Source organism: Empidonax traillii, unplaced genomic scaffold (genome assembly GCF_003031625.1).
Source record: "Empidonax traillii isolate 1590-97213 ecotype Southwest subspecies unplaced genomic scaffold, ASM303162v1 scaffold266:size720578, whole genome shotgun sequence".
NCBI classification, from domain to species: domain Eukaryota; kingdom Metazoa; phylum Chordata; class Aves; order Passeriformes; family Tyrannidae; genus Empidonax; species Empidonax traillii.
The window spans coordinates 675802-700500 of NW_020955459.1; positions in this window are offsets into that span (position 1 = coordinate 675802).

Sequence of the window (24699 nt, forward strand, 5' to 3'; positions counted from 1 at the left end):
CACAACCTGCAATATCTCCTGCCATCAAACAAGCTGCTGCCATAGGTGGCTATGCAGCAAGGGTGTAAAGACACACAGATCAGTAACCATAAAGGACGGACCTTCCAGATTTGCACTTCTTAAATGTTTTCTTCCTTACCATTATAATATTCTTTAAGTTGATATCAATGTATGCTACAGCTTCTGGACCAAACTAAGAAGTTGTCTTTTAGACTGCAAGTGTTTGCAATGCTTAACCCTTCTGAAATAGGTGAGAGCAAGGGCTTTATTTGAGCCTGTTAATTCACCTGGTCTTACAGATGAGTTAAAAATGGCAATTACATTTTTAGTTAGGAAAAATCCAAGCCTAATTTTTTGATGTTCTTCGTTATGATCAAACTAAGGTGTGGCATGTTATTCTAGATTTTTAGCCTCTCAACTTTGGCCTCTTCTTACGTGCTCCCTGTGCTCCAAAACCTAAAAGCAGATAGAAACTTGGGGGGTCAGGGATCACATCTTCCATTTACAGTGTAGTACAGTGGGACATATGAGATACACATTACTAAATACAACTGTAATAATAGTTGACATTCCAGAAGATCTGCAGGAATGAACCAGATTTACTTTTCCAGACATTTCCCTCCTCTCCCAGTTTTTGCTTTTGAAGTGCTTGAGTTAATCCCTGACATAATGCAAAAAATAATCTTGGGTTGATAAGAGAAACAGTTCTGGATTTATGAGAAAGTGGTGCAGTAATTTATGAGCAATCTTTTAGTAAAGGCCTCACCATATTTCTCCTCTTTGACACTGTAAACATAGAAGCTGTTTGTTTTCTCTGCAGTAATCAAGGATACATGACTGTAATCATTTCAGTCAATACCGCTATGACAGAAAAAGACAATATTTTTCAGTCTCAGTCCCAGTGTGAAAATAGTTTCTCAATTTGTAAATTCATTTAGATAATCTGAGACTCACTCCCTTTTGTAAAAACTTATCAGTCTGTCCCAGTGCCTAAGACTAATATACATCCATTCAAACACATTTCTTAAGAGATATGGAAATTTCATGAATTTAAATAAGTAGATTCAAAACATTTCAGTTAAATTACTGTAATCTGTGTGCACAGAGGTAATCTAGATGTCTTTCATGGGAACTTTGCTTCATCTTTTGTCTTTCTACCAAGCCAGCAGAAATCATAGTTTAATTGTGAGGTCATTCAACAAAAATAAGACAGTGTTAATCAGTGGGGACAAATCTTCATTTGCATTAATGTAAACATGTTTCCTGAAATAAAACAAAAAGTAGCATAAAACTTCATTAACGTGTTGCTCCCACATCAGGAAGTTACAGGACTCAGCCTTCTCACAGAAGTAACTGTCTTCCTGGTGGTTTTTCATCCAGTACTTTCTTCAAGAAACAGTCCAAGATGAGGCAAAGAGATGATGGCATTGACACCCAACCATGGACAAACCCCAAAGTATCTGGGTCTCCAGTTCATGCATGGAACTCAGTATTAGACAGTGATTACCATGTTGACATGTGTGCTGCAGCAGTACAGCTGAATTAACTGACTTGGGCACCTCATGGCTTTACACAAGTAGTCTGTTGTGCTGGAGAGGGTTGACAGGTCACTGATTTCAGGATGCCTGATCCCAGTGTAAGTTATGGCAGGATTCTTCAATGAGTACCCGTTGAAGAAAAGTTTCCATAGGAAATTAGAAAAAATTAGGTCTACCAAGGCATATTACCTTCCATTTGACACCTTTCAACCTGGAGGAGATTGAGAAGAGACCTCATCACAGTCTACAACTTCCTCGTGAGGCGAAGAGGTGAGACACACACCTGTGGTGACGAGTGACAGGAATCAAGGGAATGGCCTAAGTTATATCAGGGGAGATTTAGGTTGAATAATAGAAAAAGTTTTTCAACCAAAAGGTGGTTGGGCACTGAAACAGGAAGTGGTCACAGCACCAAGCCTGACAGAGTTCAACAAGCATTTGAATGATACTTTCAGACACATGGTGTGACTCTCGGGGATGGTCTTGTGCATGGCTAAGGATTGGACTCCATGATCCTTGTGGGTCCCTTCCAACTCAACATATCCTGTGATTCTATGAAAACATCACCTGTCAAAAGTCAGGCAGCTGAAAGAAGACAGGCAGCAGAGACAGGACTAATCCAATTGTGGAAAGGGACATACCAGTAGAGGACTTTCTGCAATCTTTTATGACCCCTTTCTGCTGAAGATGACTTACATATGCCACACTAAAAAAGCTACAGGTGTTTTAGGTGTCAAAATCAATGGAGAGCCAAAAAATTATTCTTGATGGAAGTTCTCCTACTGCCTTTCATGGTGTTATGTGAGAATAGCCTGACTCCTGGGATAAAAGAGTCTGCTATTTATCATTAAACTTGTATTTGAAGTCACTATTGTATATACACAAACTACAGAGCATAAGTAAGGTTAGCAATAGAAATAATTGCAGTATTGTACCATATAAAGTCCCTTGGACACTGATAAGTGTTTGACTTCCCCTACTGTAAACAGAATCACTGATACACTTCAGAGTATTTTGACCTAAGTGTTTAAGAGATGAGCTCTAATTTGGATCTAGTGTGTCTAGAGCTGTGTATTCATTCCCACCTCCCTCCTTGTTTAAAGGTGAAGCAACGGTGCAGGCTGAAACAATTATCCCTTTGCCTGACTACAGGAGCAGAAACCTTTGGGATAAGGGAAGAGTAGACGACTATTTGATAAACAGCCTAGCTCAACTCAGGGCCTTTGAACATTTCTTTCAGAGTCTTAAATTTAGAAATTTTAACATCTGAGAAGGATGAGTTGATAAAATGTAATGGCCTATAATGTGTGAGAGTACAGACTAGGCAATCTAAACTTTGCTATAGAACAAGGGAAGTTACAAAAATCTTTATATACTCATTATTGTTATCAATCAAGTGAATGCTTTAGATTTTTTCTGGGCACTTCTGATTCCCAAAAAGTGGATGTGTCTGTGATAGGGAAATGATATGGTAGGGTGTCTTGTATGCATTTGGAGGATGGGATCTCTTTTGTGCTTATAAAGTATAGCTGAGATGCAGAATTTTTGTATATTTCATGGATTCATCAACTAGAGATTGATAAGGAAACAGCCAAAATAAAATATGGATTTTTCCCCCCAAGGATCTCCTAGAGTTTGTGCCTTTTTTTAGATATTATTATTATAATATTTATTTATTTATTTATTTGGAAGAGATCACAGAATCACAGGATATGTTGAGTTGGAAGGGACCCACAAGGATCATCAAATCCAACCGGTAGCTGTGCACAAGACCATCCCCAAGAGTCACACCATGTGTCTGAAAGTATCATTCAAATGCTTGTTGAACTCTGTCAGCCTTGGTGCTGTGACCGCTTCCCTGGGGAGCCTGTTCCAGCGCCCAGCCACCCACTGGGTGAAGAAACTTTTTCTATTATTCAACCTAAACCTCCCCTGACACAACTTCAGGCCATTCCCTTGATTCCCGTCACTGGTCACCACAGAGAAGAGATCAGTCTGCCCCTCCTATTTCCCTCACAAGGAAGTTGCAGACTGTGATGAGGTCTCCTCTCAGTCTCTTCCAGACTGAAAAGACCAAGTAACCCCAGCCATTCCTCTTATGACTTCTCAAAGCCCTTCACCATCTTCGTTGCCCTTCTTTGGACACTCTCTGATAGCTCAATATCGTTCCTGTATTGTGGTGTCCAAAACTGCACACAATATTCAAGGTGAGACAACACCAGTGCAGAGCAGAGTGGGACAATCCTCTCCCTCAGTCGCTGTTGACGCTTTGCCTGATGCTCTCCAGGATACAGTTGGCCCTCCTGGCTGCCAGGCCACTGCTGACTCATCACTTGTTAGAAATAAATACTAACAATAGCCAAATATATAATTGATGTGATCTAAAGTAAGACAGTCTAGAACAAGAGAAACAGTTTGTACTCACAGAAACTGAAGACTGATGTGCAAGCTGCTTCCACAAAGCCCACTGACAATGGCCTGGAGGAATTCCATCACTAGGACTGTCTCCTGAAACCTGCCTGAGATATATCCTCCAAGCAGCATCATTTTCACCTCCATAGAGGTGTTCTTGGAGCTTTTTCTTCTCTCTCAGTGGGGGAGGAAATCCATAACGTGTGCTGTGTGCAGCAGACTGGGCTCCTGTTAATACAGCAGAATGAAGCACAGTCGAACAGAAGAAAAGGAATGTAACACTGACCTGCCTGCTAGTGTCTACCCTCTTGCACAAACCAGTCTAACTTTTGCAGGGTGAGCCCTAGAATAGGACACCTAGGGAGAACTCAATTAACTCTAATGCATCTCCCAGAGAATCGCTGCAGAGACAGATGAAGTTCATGACTTAGTAACTGTCATTCCCTGTCACACAAAGCCACTTCTGGACAGGAGCTGCCTCTGTGGCATGGACCTGCCACTACAGTGCTGGGCCGGTGGGCTTGGCAATCGTGTCTGGACCTGTTGGGCACCGCTCATCTGGTATGCACAGGGCTGTGCAGGGACCCTGCCTCACCTGCCACAGTACTGGCATTTTCCGATCAACAGATTAAAGCCATCTGAAGTTAACTTGGAGAATGCTGAGTTCTCTGCCTTAAAATTAAAAGGACAAAAATGTGATGAGCATCATTCCACAAAACCATTAATGAAACTCTCTCCCAGGCTCTTGCAACTTTATATTGAGGGTGATATTTAACCAAAGGGGATTTAAATGCTCACCCAGAGGGTGTAGATTCCTTATTCAGCTATAAAATGGAAGCACTAGTGTGGTTTCACACAAGTCTTTAGTTATATCACATCCTAAATATGCCATATGTTGAGAAGTGGTGAATGAATTCAAATAAACTACAGGAAAAAAAAATCTTAATATAATTACAGACAGACTGCAAAAAATTCCATCACACAAATAAAACATATATGCTAAGTCAAAAAATGTTGTCAGGTCTAATGATTTATAACCTAGTATTTTTTATATATCCTGTAACATCAAAGCTACTGCACGTATTTAAAAACAAAAAAGAAACAGTTTGTAAAAATATTAGTGATTAAGTAACATTAAACAATGCTTCTTTAAGGCTATAGATCTCTTTTTGATAGTTTATCTCTCTGGAATTCATTCCTGTCTGTTTTTATTTTTAAAGATATCCTTGTATTTAGCCTTGCAAAAAACATACTTCAATGGATATATAAACACATAGGAGTGCTTTAGAAGGGTTGTTTTGTTCTGTTTAACAATATTTAGTTGATATACTTTAGGTAATCTTAATATTTTTTATTTTTCTGCTTGATTTATTATTTTCTTGATTTATCATTCTTCTCAACATTTAAATAAACCTTCACTTTACTTACCCCTATTTCCCAAACATTCCCTTTACAAAACTGAATTTTTGTTGTGTACAATCTGCTGGGGACAAAAGCACAGGTCTTACGAAATCAATGTTTATCCCCAAATTTAAATTAAAATAGTTATTTCTGAAACTCTTAGGAGACTCTTTTTTTCTTGCAGGGAACTGAAATTATTTAAATTGTGATAGTGATTGCCAGCCTCCATGCTGCTTCAAAATCAGTTTAATGTTCTTCCGATATGAATGTCTACTATTAAACATATAAAGTCTATCACTTCTTCCAGTGTGAAGCCAAAGTAAAGCAGACCAGATCCATTTATCCTTTCACTGCTGTTTTGAACTTTTGGCATGCTGTGCTGAAGAAAAAAGGTACAGTTTTCTTTTAAACATGAAGTTTAATGCTATCTTTGATCTTTGCACTTCAAAAAGGTTTTTTTTTGCCTGGAACAGTCTTCCACAGAAGAGTTATAAATCCCTGAAAACAGAAATTTATAATGGAAAAGCTGTCAACACATTAATTATGGTAGCATAAATGCGGTGCTGCTTCTATAGTTAGTCACTGCTTAAAAATAAAAGCAAGAAAAGAAGATGTCCTGGCATAAAGTCTATCCTCATGGTACTCAATATGAAATGTTCAATATTTAGTCAACTGTTTTTAAAAAGTGATTGCTATAGTGCATTCCTTTGCTTTTGTTTCTTTTGAGAACTTTAATGTGTTGGTGTATAAAAGATTACATTTCCATTGACAGATACAACTGTAAAACAGCAAAGATTTCATATATAAAAAAAGCTTTATTGTGTGATAAAAAATATCTGGGATGTTTACTTAGAAAAGCCATAAACTGTTTTTTTTTTTTTTTTTTTTTTTTTGAGCTTCCATTCTTTGTCAGCAGTTTAGATTCAAAGACTATAAATTTAAAATTTTCTATCGATCTCCTGTAGGTCTTTGGCTTCCTTCTAATTGCTTTTGGATGTATGCTGGCTCTTTGGGCTTTAAATGAATTTGTAGGAGTGGAGTCACTTAAACACAATTTAAATGATCTCATATGGTGAACTTAGTAAGCAGTTAATAGATTTTGTGTTTCTGCTTGGTGATACTGAGAACATATATTGTAGTATATTAGTATGTATCTACTGGGCAGAAGGAAAAAAGCATGAATCATGGAACAGTACAAATTTCATGATGACAATCTTCCAGGAAATATCCAAAGAAAACTCTAAAGGAAAAATTGTCTGGTAATACAGCATGCTGTGCTGAAAGGTTTTCTGGACTTCAAAAGACATACAAAAAGCATAACAAATAGGAAATGCTTATGAAATGGAAATGGATAGCTTTGGTGCTACAAAGAGCTATCATAAAGCTGACATTGCAATCCAAACATTTTGGCCTTCATTGCAGTATTTGTGAACCACTGAATTTTAACTGTACATGACATTATGTATTTTATCCTTTGCAGGGTTCAGAACTTGACAGAAGGATCTTTTGATATGACCGAAGATAAACCAATACAGTCCAACTGAGGAATCTGGGTGTAACACAGACAAAAAAACTTCATTTTTTTGTTTGTTTGTTTTGAGTTCTCTGAGACTCCTCTTTGTGAAGTCATCTGTGCTGTTGTCTTTCTGCACAATTGTATCATAATCATCTTTTTTATTTTCAAGTCTGGTTTAAAACATATTTCTTCCTGACAAACTACTGAACATTAAATCTTCTGTGGAAGGATGCGATTGTAGAAATCTTCAGAGAGAGCAGCTCTTCTCTTTACTGGTCCTGGGTGATATTATGGGATCTGGCAGCACTGCAGAACGTGTTCATCTTGCTCCAAGCATTACTGTGAACAGAAAAACTGTAGTGCATGTCAGAATTTAAGTACTTTCATCATAATCATCTAATTTATGCTATATTTTGACTGGTCCTCATTTTCCCTTCCTTATGTCATAATACACAGACCAGCCAAAAATAACAGTGTGAGAAATGCTGTTACTAGTGGTCCTGGTCACTAACCAACATAGGCAAAACAAAATGCTTTTCTATCACTGCATACCGAGGAGTAAAATCTTAATGTCTTCCACAGAATTCCTTTGTTCTCCCCCTGGTACAGGAGATGTGAGTGATATCTGTCTTCTTGGGATTCCGCTTTGGTGTTGCCTCTGGCAGTGTGCACTGTGCTAGCAGCACAACCAAATTATAAGTGTCTTAACATCCAGTGCATTAATATTTTAGTTTTGTTTTTTTTTTTTCAGGTTGGAAGTAGGCCTTGCTCAGGGACTTGGGTATTTTCCTCACCAAAGAAAATAGGTACCTGTAACTCTGAGCAATTGGTGCACAACAATGCTCCATTGAAGACAGAGAAGTTTATGGGCTTCAGATAAGTTAAATATTGAGCTGATGACTGTAGAGAAGTCAAATAAAAATGAGTTTCTTTGTCTTTGCTAGGATCCAGCCTTTAGTTAACTAATTCAAAATGAGAATACACCTTTTGCTTTTTCTTCCCTCCTTTTTTTTCCTTTTCCCTTTTTTTTCCTTAGTGAAGGCAAGACCTTGCATCTGACATACCAAAGCAAAAGAATATTTAATTCAGGATCCAGATTTTGCGATTTGGGTCCATCTGTGATAAGAACAGAGTGTGAACTCATAGAAATGCTTGTATGAATTTTTAATAAATTGTCACTAGTCCATTTTGATATATAAGCTAGAAAACTGTACATAAATGCAACAAGAAACTGCCATACAGAAAAGAGGTGCTTCCCAAGAAGAGTCCAGCCCAGCCTAGCCCAGTCTAGCGCTCTCCAGCAAGGTGCAGAATAACAATTCCCTACAGCAACATTTCACTCTACCTCAGAGCTGATGGAATGTTAACAATGGGACATGGCCATAAACACTGAAGTTTTTTAAGGACATGACACAGGACAGCAAACACTGAGAGAAGCATTTGTATTTAATCTGGTAATCTGGTTAAAACTAATTACCTTATTTTTCAGCAACAAAGACCCTATGCTAGCATCTTTTGATTGTGATTTATTTTTTGGAAACAATTTGCACTGTCTTGTCTCTTTTCTTCCAAGGAAATGAAAAAAGAAAAGTTCATTTCAGGTCAAAGTAGTTTTTATTTTATTATTTGATCATTTTTTTGGCAACCAATTATTTGATCTTTTTTTTGGCAACCAAACCAATGGATATCCACAAAGCTCTGGTTTGTAGTTCTGGGGATGGGAGCTTTCCAAAACGTATTTGGGAAACTGGACCATTTATTAGGAAGGGAAGTATATTTGAGATTTCTAATTCTTTCTTATTTATTTACCCTTATATGTGGTTTTCAGGATTGCAAGGAAGGAAAAAAAATTAATCTCTTTTTGATTTGAACACACAAATTTGAACTTAACACAGTATGTGAAGAATGAAAATTCCTTTTCTGGGTAGAATTCGATCACTCCTTTAGTAAATTTTGTGGACACATGGTAATAATCTATATTATTTCAAGATATGCAAACAGTTTTCTATGGAAACTAGAAAAAACTGCCAAGTAAATCCCAGATGGAGTTCTTATTAAGGAAACATACTTTTAAAAATTCTATTTCTCCATCTGCTTGTAATATCTTTGAAGTGTTCTCTGTATAATTGTAATGATGATTTCTTTGTGTCATACTCTTTTTTATTACATAATCCTACTCCTTTCTCAAAAATTCAAAGGTTTACCTCAGTCAGCAAGGACTTAATTCAATTTCCCCCTCTCTGATCTGAGTGGGGGAAGGTGCTACAGCTATGGCATTCTGGCAATAGCTCTATGAAGGTAGCTCCATGTGTGGCTTGAACCTCTCTTCTTCCTCAAACCCTCTGCGGAAGTTCTGTGCCAGGGACCCTCTCCCGTCCTTGTGGTCTGACTCATTCTGACTCAGTGAGCTTGAGAAAGCAGTCAGCGTTACTCCTTTCTGGGAAAGTGCAAAGAAGGAGCAATTCTTCTCCAAATAAATGCAAATAAGTCAGCTGCAAGTATCTGGGGAAAAGCATTTAGAGAAGTGAGAAGTTATTTCTTGTCATCCAGGATTCCACTACAGTGTAATTTTGATCATTATCTTATTTTTCTTTCCTGACCGAGGAAATGAAATTCATAGATTGTGAATCCAAGTACACAAGCTGGGTAAATAATAGGTTGCATTTAGTTAAATTTGTTGTTCAAGCTGTTGTTTGGAGGTGCTTATTGAGTCATTTCAGTTTAAGAACGCGAGTAATTTCATAAACTTCAGTACATTGTTAAAGTGCATTGGCTTAAGCCTTGGGGGATTTACTGGGAGAAATATTAACAGTTTCTCAAAGAACACTCTTGCCTCTGACCTTATTTGCTTGCATGTTCCTGAGAAGATGATACAAAAGCTAGAGGTTCACCCTGCTGATATTAAAAAAAAAAAAACAAATCACAGTCTTTACTAGAAACTGCTTATGCTAAATGTCAGCTTGATGTGGTGAAAAAATAGATGTACCTGCCCTGAAAGCAATGAAAGAAGGAGGATGTCTGCTCCTGAGGAGTCGTCAGCTTTTGCAGCTTCTATAGGGTGCACAGGCAGTGCTGACTGTTCACTGGGAATCGCCATTTGGAAGTGAAAATATTATAGTTTTCCGAGTAGAAAGGCAGTATTTCACACAAATGTTGTAAGTCCTGCAAACTCTGTACTAGCCAGATGGTGTCAGTCTTGTATTAAAGCTTTATAATTACTCTCCCCTCATGTTTAACACAATATAATAAATTCTGCTGCTCACATTTTTTTTTCACCTGTACTTGCCTAACAACACCACCACACACACAAACACACATACACACACACAGATAAAGAGAGACAGAGAGAAATGAGTGACTTGCCAAAATCTGCTATGATCAGGTCACACAAACTGTCTTTGAATTGCAGTGAACTTTTGCAGACCAGAGTGCAAAATCTACATTTCCTTAAAATCTGGGAGCTCCTCTCTGAAAAACTGCCTGATCTCTCTGTCTTGATTTTATTGTCAGAATGACCAACTCCTGAAGAAATGTTTCTGATCTGCACAAGACATGGAAAAAAAGGTGCCTGCAAGACTTTAAATGGACATGACCCACTCAAATTTGGAAAAAAAAAACAACAGTAGTGAATGACAGACCATTTTAAAGCAGGCACCATTAAAAAAAAAATCACAATATGTAGACCTACAACATGTTGCTAAAGCAGTAATTATTATATAATCCATTAGTTATTGCAAACATTATGAGCTTTTGGAAGAACTGTAAAACCAAGTTCTTGGCCACTCTTAACCTTCAGAAGTACTTTGGCAGTTTGACCAGGTGCTAGGGTGTTAACGCGAGGGCTCTGTCCAAATTCCTTGTGGGTAACTATGTTTTGCCTAGCTGACATTTGCATGTAATTTAGTTAGATATGTTATTATTCTTGTCTTGTCTCAGACTGTAATAGGGAGCTGCTGTATTAAGAACTGCTGCTGCCTAACTAGAAATTTTGATAATCCAGGGACTGATGATGGGATTTGTGTTACTACCAGAGCAGGGATTTCTGCGGTGGTCAGTGTTTTGGGAGTTTGGAGTGAAAGCACTATATAAACAAATGTCTATAACCCAAGCTCTGTTTCAAATATTACAGATACCCAGGAAGTCTTGGCATTCCCTAGTGATAACGAAATCCTGAGACTGCTGGCAATACTAAGGGAATTGGGTAGCATCCCTGCTGAGCCCTGAATGAATTAAACAAGAAAATTGGTAAGAGGGCTCAATAAATAGATGTGTGTCTTTTTCTTAGTGGAATTTAAACTAATTTTTTTCAAAACTCTTTAGCAATCTGTCAAAAGTCTGTACAGTGTTTCAAATTTGAACATCTCCTGTCTCCAGAAGCAGACTTTACAGGGTCATTTGGCCATTCTCCCATAAGATTGGGTAGAGGCTTGTGTTGTGACTGCATTGTTGTTTTTAGGACAGCATGTTTTGAAGGGTATCTTTAGTAAATTTGCCCCATTTTGTCTGGAAACTTACTCCCTCACTGGATCTTCCAGAACAGGAATTTGTTTTTGTCTATCTTTCATATACATCTTAAATATTTTAACTAGGACTGTTTTATGGAAAGTAATTTACATTGGCAGACAAAGGTCCTTTGAGCATGGTAATGCAGAACTTTTGTGGGGCAGTCTGGTCTGCACTGCAGCAGTAAGATGGAGGAGGAGCTGCCCATGGGAGATAGCAGAGGGTAAGCCCAAGTCAGTGCAGTTACTGCTGAGTCCTGCAGTCTCTCCTGCTTTTTTGGCCTTCTGGAGGACCATGAGAATACCAATGAAAGGATCATGGCTGCAGCGAGGGCTGGGAGGGCTGTCCTGTGACTGTCCAAAGTATCTATTAGTCCGGTCTGTAGCATTCTGTGTGTTTGACTGGCCCATCTAGGACTCTCTCAAACAGTGCCTGGACTTGTTTCTGGGAATAAAGTGATCCTGGAACTGTTCTCCTTCTGCGGCCTCAGGGATGGGACCACTCTGCCATGTAGGGGCAGAGAGCTAGGCTGTGGGGACATGACTGCTCCAGAGCTGGTTATGTCTAAATTTTGGCAGCAGAAAGAGAATTGGAGATGAAACTGTGCTGTGAACATCAAATTCTTATGGTTGTATCCTTGGTTCTGTTCATGGTAAGCTGCTTCAATCCTCAGAAACCAAGGCAAGTGGGTTAGAGGAAAACACTGCAAAATTTTTCCTAGCCCACGGATACCCTGTTCTGCCTGACATAACTAAACATACAGCATCTGGCTGGTTTGTGCAGGACAGCTAAGATCTGTCAGCTCTGTCTAACAGTCAGGGGTTTTGAGACCTTTTTGTGACTAGGTAAGCCATGGAATTGGAATATGTCTGAGGATTGTGCTCTCACAGCTTGAATTCACCAACAAAGCAGACCCTTCTGAAACCCTGTAGTTGCTTTCCTTCTTCTGCTGTAGAGAACCTCTTCACTAGTCTGGATTTAACTTGCTCATTTTGTGGTTCTGGAAAAATGGTGACACCTCCCTCTTCACATCCTGACACCAGTGGGGACTTCCAGTCACTGACAATTCACAGGCAGCATCACTGTGTGCCCTGTAGGAGCCAGGGATGAAGCTGCTGGTTTCAAGTTCTCCCTCTTCTCTCTTGCCTCTGTGAAGTAGGTTGTTCTTTTCCAGTAGCAATGACCTCCATTCCCCCCATTCTTCTGTCCTTGAAAACTGTACCAAGCTTGGCATTCTGTTGTTTGGTCTTCTGTCTCACTAAAAATATGATGAAACAAGCAGTGAAAGCTGGTACTGTGTTGTATATAGAAAAAAAGTGATACTTTATGAATTTTATGATGTAAAGTGTCACTTCCAGTGGGTAGCTCTCAGTTCATCATGCTTGTTACCATGAAGAATCTGGAGAAACCCTGGCTCTCGCACAAATGAGTTTTATGTATTTTTTATGTGTTATAAAGTCAAAAGCACAACTTGTTTCCAAGTGGAAATAAATATCAAGAAAACCTATTATGCAGAATGGAAACTAGATGATTCTGATTTTCCTTTTGCTCTATTAGAGTTTGATTATTTTCTATTTTAATTCCTTCTCTCAGGAGTGCTACTCAAAGAGTTATAATCTGGTAGTACCCTATTTGTGTTTTTGGTTGCTATGTAAGAGTCCTAAGAAACCTTTGCTTTTCTGGATTACTTTTTTCATTGAGTTCCTAAGCCTAAAAAAGAGTCTTCCCTACTCATTTGTACTCTTGAAACCACGGTGAATTTAAACAAAGGGCTATCTTCTGTTTCTGCATTCCTGAGATACAGATCCACAGGACCTCTGTTCACTTTCACAGAGTTTATCTGGATCCACATAAGTGTAAATCAAACCAGAATTTGGCCACTAAGAATGCAGCTGATGTAGACATCAGCTTAGAATGGCTGGCATTAGTGATCTCAGTGTATTTGGAGATTCATCCAGCTCTCTTTCAACTTCATTTCTTTTTAGTATTTTTTCTATATCCCCTGGTGGCAATATGGGTTGAGATGATGAGTTGCTTTACCTGGCAATGCAGGATATAGAATGGCAGAAAGCATTGAAACACTGATATGGTGTTGGCTAGCACTGACAGCAAAGTCCCATCCACACCCTGTGAGCGCCTGAATCAGTGGATACATAAGACATTTTCCAATGGAAAAGGCCTTTTACACCCTTGTTATTGCCAATGGTCTAGAGAAAGGAAATTAGCAAACTGAAACCAAGGCCCTTCCCAGAACAAGCTCTTCCTTATCACAGGACATGCCACACTTAGCCCTTGTTAGATCCCAGTTCACTTCTGGCTTTCACAAGTCAAAATGAGCTTATCTCTGATTTTTTTTCATGTTTACTCAAGCTCTCAGCTTGATAGTGATGTAGGACTAGTACTTGGGTGGTGCCACATTCCAGAAGATTTGTGAAGTAAATGACAGAGAGAGAAAAAGACCTTTAATTATATGAAGTTAATTTTGGAGTTTTGCTTTCCACAACTGCTGCTATAAAATCTGCAGACAGCGCTGTTTGGAGCCCTCTCTGCTCTTCTGGCAACACAGAGGATCCCAGAAGCTGCCATCAGCATCTAATGGGATTTTTTGTGACTGCACGTTGCCATTTGGCTACATCGTCTTGTGGGCAGACGAAGATTTGTCTGCCTGATTTGGGGCAGTTTCCGTGGGAAACATGGTGGGGTGCACTGGCCATTCAGCATGGGTTAAACTGCCCTGAGATGCATCCAAATCACGCTGGGGATGGAATCAATACAGAACAACCCCTTGAACAAGCAAGTTGGAAGAAGTTTCCTCTCCTTTGCTACTGTGTCGCTGTTTTGAGTACTTGTTGGAAGTAGCAAGGAAAGAGCCTCATATCTTGTGTTGTTTCATTTGGAAGTACTTCCAAGAAAATGTAATTTTTCAATCCAATAACCTCGAATGACCATGGTTTAGTTTATCTTTCAGTTTGTAAAATAAGAAATCTAACTGGAAGTAATGGTTTCTTTGGGAAAAAAAGATCCCTGGTGTCTTTTTTTTTTTTTTTTTAATACATTTGTTTGTTATAGTGGAATTTTGAGAGCCTTGAAATTTTCAGGTGAACCTCCAGGAAGACTGGACCTTTACAAAGATATATTGAAGATGTTTTTATTCTGAAACTATTGACATATTTTTAGTCAGAATTTCTTTTATTATTTTTATAAGATAAGGTAATAGACATAAATTTTGCTTGGTACTTACACTAAAATCATCCGTGTTTTTGTGAAGTATATCCTTGTGGTAGTGATGCAAGATATTTTAAGATTGGTTTGTTTTAAGTTGTTTCTTGGTATCTCCTCTAATGAATGTGTTTTCCCACCATCTAGGGGTGTTAAACAGTGAAAATGTGAACCAATAGGCTCACTATCTTCTTTTTATGAGAACTGAATAGGATAGAAGAAATAATATCCTCTCCACCAAGTAATTGCACTGCCACTTGCCACTTTGTCTTACTGGTGAAGTCAGCATAGGAAAATTTTGCAGAAGAGGCCTCCTTTCCACTCACAAGATGGGGCATATATGCAATATAGATTCTCTTCACACAGTAATCCTGGGGTTATTTGCTTGTTGACCAAGAAATCTTCCTTTGGTCTGTCCTGTCCCAATGTTTCCAGTGGTCCACTAGGCACAAATTCTTTACCGTAGTGTCTGCCGAAGGCAACCTCTGGAGTACTCTCTGGGTGCCTTAGAGCATGTAAGCTGATGTATCCACTGATCCCATCCCAAGGGACCTGCATCATAAAGGGTTTATCCCAGGCAAAGTAGGTTATCCACCCTCTTTCATATTTTCCCTCTCATACTGACCTCAGAGTTCTCACTTTCTATGCATGTCTCAGAAACGTGTTTCATGTAGCCTGCACCCATATGAATGATGTGGTTCTTCAAAAACCCTGTTGCAAGAACACATGGATATTTCATTTCCCAAATGAAATTCTGACAAACATATCAGTATCCCTTACTGGTTGGGTGAAGGTGAAAGAGGGACATGAAGAGAATTCCACCAATTCCTGCCCATAAGTACACAAACCCAGAATTTAGAGTCTGTCACTTCAGTCCATGAGAGGATAGTCATTGATATTTTGTGTACGGGCCATGTCCTCTCTCTCCAGGACACAGCAATGATGCTTGGTATTACATCCAAAGATCAGCTGTGGGAGAGGGACTAGTTAGGACGTAGTTTTGCAAATTTCCATGAAAAGACAAATCTCAAGGGACTTGCTCATGACAAATTGCTGGCTATAGACCTGTGGGAATCTAGCCAGATTTCAGAGAGCAGTGCCAAACCATTTCTGACTAAAGACAGATGCACTGCTGCTCCAGATCTCCTGATTAAAAAAACCTGATCTCAAATTACCTGCCCTTTGGTTTATCATCCATGCCTGGAGTCACAACTCTACCTTTCAGTTGCATGGCTGCAAGAGTGGATCACATGCCTCCTGGAGAAGCAGTGTAAAATTAGATGGAATAATGCAAACTGTGCGGAAGGGCAGGAGAGGGTAATTATTTGAAACAAATGAACAGTAATTCTACATTAGTGAGGAAAGATGTTCGCTCTGGTAACTGGTCTGGCTTGTGGGAATGCTGAGTTCCCAGTGATCCCTGTGAGCATCCTAATTCTTTATGTCCCTAAAGAACATCCACAAATTCATTAGTCCAGATAAGCAAAAGGAACTAAAGTGTCTCACTCACAATTAAGTGCTTGGCCTCCTGACTAGATACCTTAACTCACTGTTAGGTATTTAACTGCTGTGGAGAGAGTTCCAAACCTACTAATATACTGAGTGCACTGCTACTCAGCACTAACCAACAGCATATGCTGAGGAGGGGGGCTATGTCTAAATCTAGATTTTTGTTCACCTTTTCTAGAAATACACACAAAATTGTTCTGGAGATGCATACCTTTCTACACATGGGTAGGAGAGAAAGCACAGTAACAATTTTTGTAGCACTCCATTAATTATAATGTAAGACAAGGGAGTCGAAGACTTTAGTAACTACACTGTACAACTGCAGCTGAGTTGTTTGTGATGGTTTGTATTTCCACTTCTCCAGTGGAAGATGTTTCTCTAACTTACTGTCTGCAGTATTAGAAGCTACTTTTCACTGAATCCAGTGCTGCATTTCAATTATATGTTTGGTGTGAGAAAGCTTTATGTTGGATAGGGATTTGTGACATTTGCCTCCTTTAGTCGTGGATATTACTGAGATAGAGACAATTAAATTCCACCTGCATCTATCTTAAGTAATATGGTAGGTACTCAGAATAGCCTCTGAGGCTCAGAGTTTGGTAGATCTTCCCTGTCTCACAGACTCTGAGAGGACTGGGTCCTGCTGCCATCATGTAAGGATCATCATTTAGCAATTATCCACCCAGAAAACTATGGCAAAAACTACAATCACAAGCCACATGGCAAGAAGAGTTTTATATCAGTGATAGGAACACTAAAACCCTCACTTCAGCATATTTTAACAGGGCTTGAGAGTGGATATCTCTGACCAGTTCTTTCACCAGAAGCATCTGTACTGTTTATATAACTGTTTGGTTAATGTGTCATGTTTTTCATACTCATTGGTAAAGTTTAATAATAGTATGCTGCGGCAAAGGGCACAGAAAATCTGATAAGTGAAGTTCTTACATGAGCAAATTTTAGCTTTCAAAAAGAATTGTCTTTTCTAGGCTCTCACACATTAAAATTTCTCTCCTTTTCAAAGCAAGGATGATATTATTACCTAGGAAAATTGCAGTGTGGGAGAAAAAGCTATGCAACTGAAAAATGAGATTCAATAGCATCTCTAGGAAAACTCAACCTTTTCATGTCTTTCTGTCTTGGGATTAGCCAAGGGAGCCAGCAAGCAAGTATATTTTCAACAAGGAGGTATATGTTCAACATAGTCCCCATGATTCTCGTATTAACAATCATGGGATTATTACAACTATAAAGGCGAAAGAAATCAGTGTACTACTATTCACACTGATGATGAAACTTCTGCTTTGAAACCAAATACTCTGTGTTAACAAATGTGTATATCTCCTTCATATACCAGAAGGCAGCTACAATAACATTTACAGAACAGTAAATGCTTTTAAAGTGTCTGTGAGCAAGGGTAAGAAACCTGAGTACATGGAAAAGTGAACAGCTGAATAAAGGTGAAAAAAAAAGAAAAATGAAAGAACACAGAAATAGGGATGCAGAAATATTACCTAGTGTAAATTTAGTGTAAGTTTCAGTGTAAATCACTGTGACTGTAATGGAGGTTGACAAACATTCAAAATTATGAACCAGAATATTTAAGACACCATTTGTGATTCTTTCCATTAGTACCAAGATGATACTAAAGTGATATTGCTCTGAAATGAAGGTTGGATTGACTGGTAAAGTTAGATATTTTTGAAAAGAATATTATTTAACTGGCAACTTGTTAAAAGCTTTTCTGCTTCTTGGTTCTCTGTTGTCAATCACAACTGAAACAGTTCACATTTTGAAATATACAACCCAAAACTTATTTTAAATTATTCAAACAATAGTTTTGTGATTTGAGTTAATGTAACAAAAATTGATTTTGAATTTTTGGCAGAAGCCCAAAAAGAATTACTTGAGTTTTACACATACATTTTCAAGAGTTTATCTGACATTCATAAATACCAGTGGAAGTTTAACTCTTTTGTAGGAAATTGTATTACATTGTATTCATATAGTGTTTTAAAATATGCCAAAGGCTGTTGGAGTGGATTTTAGGACTTTTTAACAATTCTGTCAATCTCAATAAAACAAAATAAAATAAAGGATGGAAGCATATTGAATGCTGTTTTCAAGTACAAGAAAAATTGTTGACAGCTTGATGCAGAAGACTCTGCAGAAAACCATGAGCAATACTTTTACATAGTTACTGAGTTTGCAGTTTCAGTAGACACTAAGAATTCTGACTCAGATCCAAACTTCATGATGCAAGATTAGCTTTGCCGTAAATTCGGATATACCAAGGTCCAAGCAGACTTAGTGCTAAATCCAAATACCACAATGACGACCCATCTTTAAGTTTGAAAAACCTCCTAATGCCTGTTTGGCATCTCACAGTGCCATCATTAAAAAAGTGACTTCATAAATTGTATTAATATAAAATGTAAACTTCATGAGCTAATGTAAAATCAGTGTAAAGACAAGAGAATTGGGTGGGTTTTTAAATGAAGGTTTAAATAATTAATTTTCTTCTTCCATTTTTGACATCTCAGCCCAGCTCAGGCAAAAGTGTAGGCTGAGAAGACAGATACACTAGGTAGGCAGCCAATTAAAACAGACTGTCATAAAAGAGCAGGATGATTTTTCAGGACAGGCATCGTTATTTTGTGAGCACCAATATAACTTCCTAAATGTCTCACAGATGCAGTCTGGAAGAAATTGCATCCCCCTCCCAGTAAAAATATCTTAGCTGCCTCAAAGAAGAGACCATCTGGAGGCTTACTCACTTCGGGGGATGCTGAGTTAACTGAGTGAAAGTCCAACATAACTCTTTAGGGGAGACATGCTGAGGAATAGCAGTAGACTTAAAAGTGATTTAAAGGAATGTAACTCCAAATGAATTTGCTTCAGTATTGTTAATTTTTGATGAGTTGTATTAGCACCATACTTGGGAGGCCTAGGCATAGATCAGGGCTTGTTTTGAAGTACTGCAAAAATGAATTTGCTGAGCACTGCTAAATGCATTTACATTAGAAATTCAGACAAAATCCAGTAAAATTTCAATAATAAAATCAACACAGTTTGGCGCAATTTTTCCTTGCAACTCTGTTTTCAGACTGGTTTAAGGTACCTTGCAAAAGTTTAAGCTTGTTCTCAAGTTAAGGCAGTTTAAGACAATAGCAGTCACAAAGCCTCTGGTATGATCTCTGAATTAAGACATGACTCCCGTGAAAATCATCCAAAATTTTCCAACTGAATATTCTTTGATTCTGTGAAGAAACAACCCCAAATATAGCACAGACTTGGAGATGACTAACTCGAAAGCAGCTTGGCAGGAAAAGACTTGGGCATCTTTATAGGTAATAGCTGATAATGACCCAACTGTGTGTTCTCGGAGAAAAGCAGGACCTGGGCTGCAGTAGGCTGAGTGGTGCCAGCAGGCTGAGGGATAATTTGAGTGAAGAGGCAGTAGCAAAAGGAACGTGCTCATTCTCCTGTTCGAAAAAGTGATTCTGTCTGCCTGGAAGAGCATCTAAGCTGTGATTCAAGGTTGCAGAACAAGCATCCACTCAAGATACTTGGAAGTAATACAGGAACCAACTCTTTGGTTCCAAGCTTTCTTGGCTACTTTTCTCCCGAGTTTGCTGGTTGCTGTTGGGAACTGCTCTGCCTCTTTAGACCTGTCTACATGTTCATAGATGCCAGTTGCCTGATAAGTTTTGAGAATTTTTGTTGTTCAAAGTGGTCATACTGTGTTGACGGGGTTCTGAGATCTTTCAGTTAAGAAATCTTGTGTCATTTAAACAATCCACAGATCACTCCTCAGGCTGCTGTCTCCATCTGGAATCTCATCAACCCTGGGTGTTGTAGATCCCTTGTGCTTACTGTCTCTGTGCCAAGAACTGACAGGGTAGAAGATAGAAGTCTGTCTTCAGAAGAAAGTCTTCTTGCTGTCTGCTAGTGCAGGATCTATAGCTTGGCACTTTCTTCTGTTTGTCCCCTTCTTATGCTATCTTGTCTTTTTATGTAATATGAAAGGAGTAAGTTTTGCAATGTCACTTACCTATCTTTTCTAGCCTGAGATTCCTCTTTGATTCTTTCTTTGCACAGCAATTCTTCTTTCATTGGTTTTACCCTGGGCAAGTTTAATTGATCCTGCCCCAGTGACTGGAACATTTTACATCTCAGACTTCAGCCTTATTCTTTTAACCCTCCTTTTCACATCACTGTAGTGGAATTACTTGTCTACGTCTATTTACTCTTTGACTCTAGTGGATCTGGGATTGTTAAAAATTGGGCAGACTGGGCCCTTTCCAATTCATGTGACATTCATGCCAAAATAGATGGGATTTAGGAACCTAAATATATCTAAGGATCTATGTCTACCTACGTCTTATTGTTTCTGGATAGAACTTAAGACAGAAGTTCAGTTCTTATTGCTGCCTGAGAACACTGAAAGCAAGGACAAGCATCAGCTCCTAATGATTGCTGGGAGTGAGACTCTGCTCTTTTTCACATGAAGGTTGCAGCAAAGAAAATCAAGAATATTTTCCTCACTGATAGAAGACTGACTCTGTAGAATGGGTAGAGCAGTTAGAGCTTCCAAATGGAGGAAGAGAGTGCAGAGTGGTCCTAAGAGCCAAAATCCCTCTATTACTGCATTGTTTTCTACAGTAGCCTGAATGCAAAGCAAATTTTTCTCTAGACTTTTAGGTTTTGCAACCTTCCAGTCTCTCCATGATTGACAGAGTTGCTTCTTAACTTGTTTGACACATTCAAAAGGGAAAACTGCTCAGTTCTAGACACATATAACCTATAGTAATATATAGCCTATAGTATATAAGCTCTTGCTTCTCCCTTCCCTATTCTTCAGGTAACTGACTTTTTAACACTTGAATACCTTCAAACAAGAACTGTGATGTCTCCTGTGTCCATACACTGCCCAGTACATAGAGAGTACGTTGGGAAACAAGCAAAATTTACTATCTGTCTCAGAGAAAATCAAAGCATAACTTACCTGAGGTCTACAGGTCTGAGGTCTCCTTTCCCTCAGCCTAGCTTCCTCTGTGCTGGGTCCATGTGATCTGCTGAATGGATGTAGTCCTAGCCTATTGTCCAGACTGAAGCACCATTTGGAGCACAATAAGCACTCCTTCCAAAGAAAACCTGGGTGTACAGGTGGGAGATTACACAGGAAGGTACCTTCTGACCTGAAAACCAGAAACAAGGAAAGACCATCCTTCTACCTAAACTCAAAATTTTATTTTGGGGATGGCCTAGTGAAGCCAAAGAGCTATGACACCATTCAAGATGTCCTTCAGGGGTTTTGAGTGGCTGCAGTTTAGAGGACAGGTATTTTTATTCTTTGGGCTGACAAAGAATTAGTAAAACCTGTAACACTGGCCAATCATTTATAGAATGGGAAGGAAAGAAGAAGAAAAGAAGCCATCGAAACCCCCAAACAAATCCAAATGGTAGAGCAAGAACAGCTAGAAATGGTAAGAGACATAGGGAGTAAGAACCTAGGGACTCAGGTTGGAATGAGGGCACGAGAGCAGTGAGAGTGAGAACACATTAGAGAGGAAAACAGAAGAGCAGATGGGAACGGGCAAAGAAGAAAAGGGGAAGGAGATTCTAGGAGAGAAAGAGAAATGAAAGACAAGAAGTAGCAGATGGGAGTCTGACAAAGAGGCATAGTAAGGGAGCAGGTAAATCAAAGGAGAAGAGGAAAATGGAGGAGGAAAGTGACCAAAGGGAGAGAAAGAAGGAAATGTATGCTGAAGTCAAAACAGATGAATGAAAGAATCCTGAAGCAAGAGGATTTATGGAGAAATGGAAATAATCACATAAAACATACAGGTGTAAAATGAGAAAATGACCAATGGAAGCATGAAGAGAGGAAGAAAGGTAACATGAAGTAGGGCCTCTTCATCAACTGATAGACTTCTACACATCAGAATTAGGGTAGATGAACCTCACCATATTATGTGAAAAGAACTTCTGTGTTTTTTTAAGCTTAGCGGTTATAATACAATTATTTTGTAGAAAATACAAATTGTCATGATTTTTACAAATGTTGGGCTGTGCGACATATTGCTTGAAAAAATACCAAAGCAGAACAAATTACATCAAGATGTTGTGCAGAAATTAGAAAAGGTAAACAAAATTCTGATACTTTATAACACAGGCAGGAAAGAGTAGTGTTATACACACTGTGACTTACAAATCTGTGGGAGCTATTGTGACTGATGTCCAGGCCTCACTTCATACATTAGTCAGTGTAAAGGGTGATGTCACAGAAGGATTAGGTCTAATCCTGGACAAGAAAGCCTTGTGATGACTCAACAAGGAGCAGAAAGAGGGAGCTAAATCAGCTTAAAGTCAGGCTTTATGAGTTTGGATGGAATCAGCATTTTGCGTGTGTGGTCATGCTTTGCACGTAGCAGCAACATACTCAGTTCACAATAATACCTGTCTACAGCTTTCCTACTGCTGCCTCCTATTTTGGCATGCTGCTAGCCTGGTTTCTGGCTGCCACTAACACAAAATTGGAGTCCATTTTCCAGAATTGATACAGGGAAAATTTTAATTAACAGCAGAGCTCTTGGCACCGCATAAGCCTCACAGTGCATTGGTCAATGCAAATAACCAATAGGTAAACCAGGGCAGGTCTTTGATTGCCACGTAGTGAATAGATGGCTGCTAGATAATACAGCTTTAATTTTTCAGTTCTGTTAGTAGTCTTTGAATCTTCTGTCTGGCAAAGCACAGGCATGATTTGAAGTGACCAAATTTGCTCACCCACTAAGTGTTGATCACCCACTGGTTCCTCTGACCCCAGAGCTCAGCTCAACCCAGATGAATGGCAGCGAGAGGAAAGACCTTTCTGGATAGGACTGCAATTTAAGTAGAAGCTATTGATGAGTCATGGAACATCTTTGCAACAAGCCCTTTAGTCAGACTATCACTTACATGGAATTAGCTAGGCAGCAGGGGTCTCAGGGCACCTCTGGGCCAGCGTTGCCCGAATCAGAAGCAAAAGGTGAGTACTTGAGTGTTGTCTGAAGTGGTCACTGCAAAGAGGGCCTATTCTACTGCTATAGATATCTTTCTTATATTGAAATAAAAGCAAACCCTTTGCAGAGATTTATAGAACATTTAATTTAACTTTCATTAGAAAAGTACCAGAATGCTGGCTGGGGAGACAACAAATGGAAAAGTTCTTTGCAGCTCATCATGGCTCTGACAGATATTTCCTTATTAATTTGTTTATTTTGGAAAGTAATGCAGTAGTGAGTGATAATTGTTGCTGAGATGATTACTGAGGAGGTTCTATTTAATAGTTTTCTTTAGGTTTTAAGCAGATTAAGAAATGGAAACTCCAGTGATATATCCCAGCGTAATGTTTTTTTTATTCACATTGTTGGTTTTGGTTTTAAAAACAATTACCTCATTGAAAATTACAATTTAGGCAAAGTAGATTTTTTAAAGATTTACAGTTTTATTTCAGAAGTTTGCTAGACAGTGTGGGGGGATTCTCTAAAAGCTCTGTTTTGCAACTACCAGTGTAAAACTTTAGATAGGAGAGCCAAATCTGCCCCAGAGGTAAGTTTCATAATGTGAATGTGATGGTTGGAATGAATTTAGTCCATTATTTTCAGTAACTCAACTTTTAAATTACTATTGCAAGGTTTGAGGGTGTAAGAAAAGAGTGTAATAAAGACATTCTAGCACATGGAATAAAAATTAGAAAAATAAAAGTTTTTTCCACTAGGAAGTAAGCAATTACGTGATATTTCACAGTTAAAATATCGTGTAAACTGGAGGAAATGTAAATACAGAAATCAATGACAATGGTTATCTGAAGGGTCTTTGTAACCCTTTGCATGACAACTTTGACATACCAGTCACTTCCCAACGGACAGTTATCAGTCCAGCTGTCAAAACCACATCCCACTTGGAATAGTTTTGCATAGAGAGGCTACAGGTCTCAGCCTGAGGAGATGAGGGAATCCCAGCACCCTGGGCACATGGAGAAGAATTTGTACTGTCCTCATGTGCTCCCCTCACAGAGGATAATGGATGGAGTCAGCCCAATGACTGGAGAGGAGTGGGTTGGCTCAGTTGGTTAGAGCATGGTGCAAATAACGCTGGGGGTTGTGGGTTCAATCTGTATATGTCCATTCACTTAGGAGCTGGACTTGATGATCTTTGTGGGTCCCTTCCAAAGCAGAATATTCCATGAATATTCTCTCTGCACTCTGGAAAAGTGTTGTGGTAGGGGGAGTCTGCTTTTCTCCCTCAGCCGGAGAGTTTTTTCTTGTGTCATCATTAGTTTCTTGTTTTTGGTGGAGGCAGCATCAATATTCATCAGGAATTAGTAAATTATGGGGACAACATCTCACAGTCCCTCCCATAAAGCCTTCTGAGGTCACTGAACCACTGTCTTCTATCCAAGTATGGAGGACAAATGCAGAAAACACTTCAAGATCATGTGTTTCTGAGAATGATCTGTAAGAGATTAAAAATCAAAACAAGGTCAGATCTGCAAAAGAACTCAGGACTGAGGAAGTTCTGGAGAAACCTGGGTGTAGCTGAGTATAATTATGA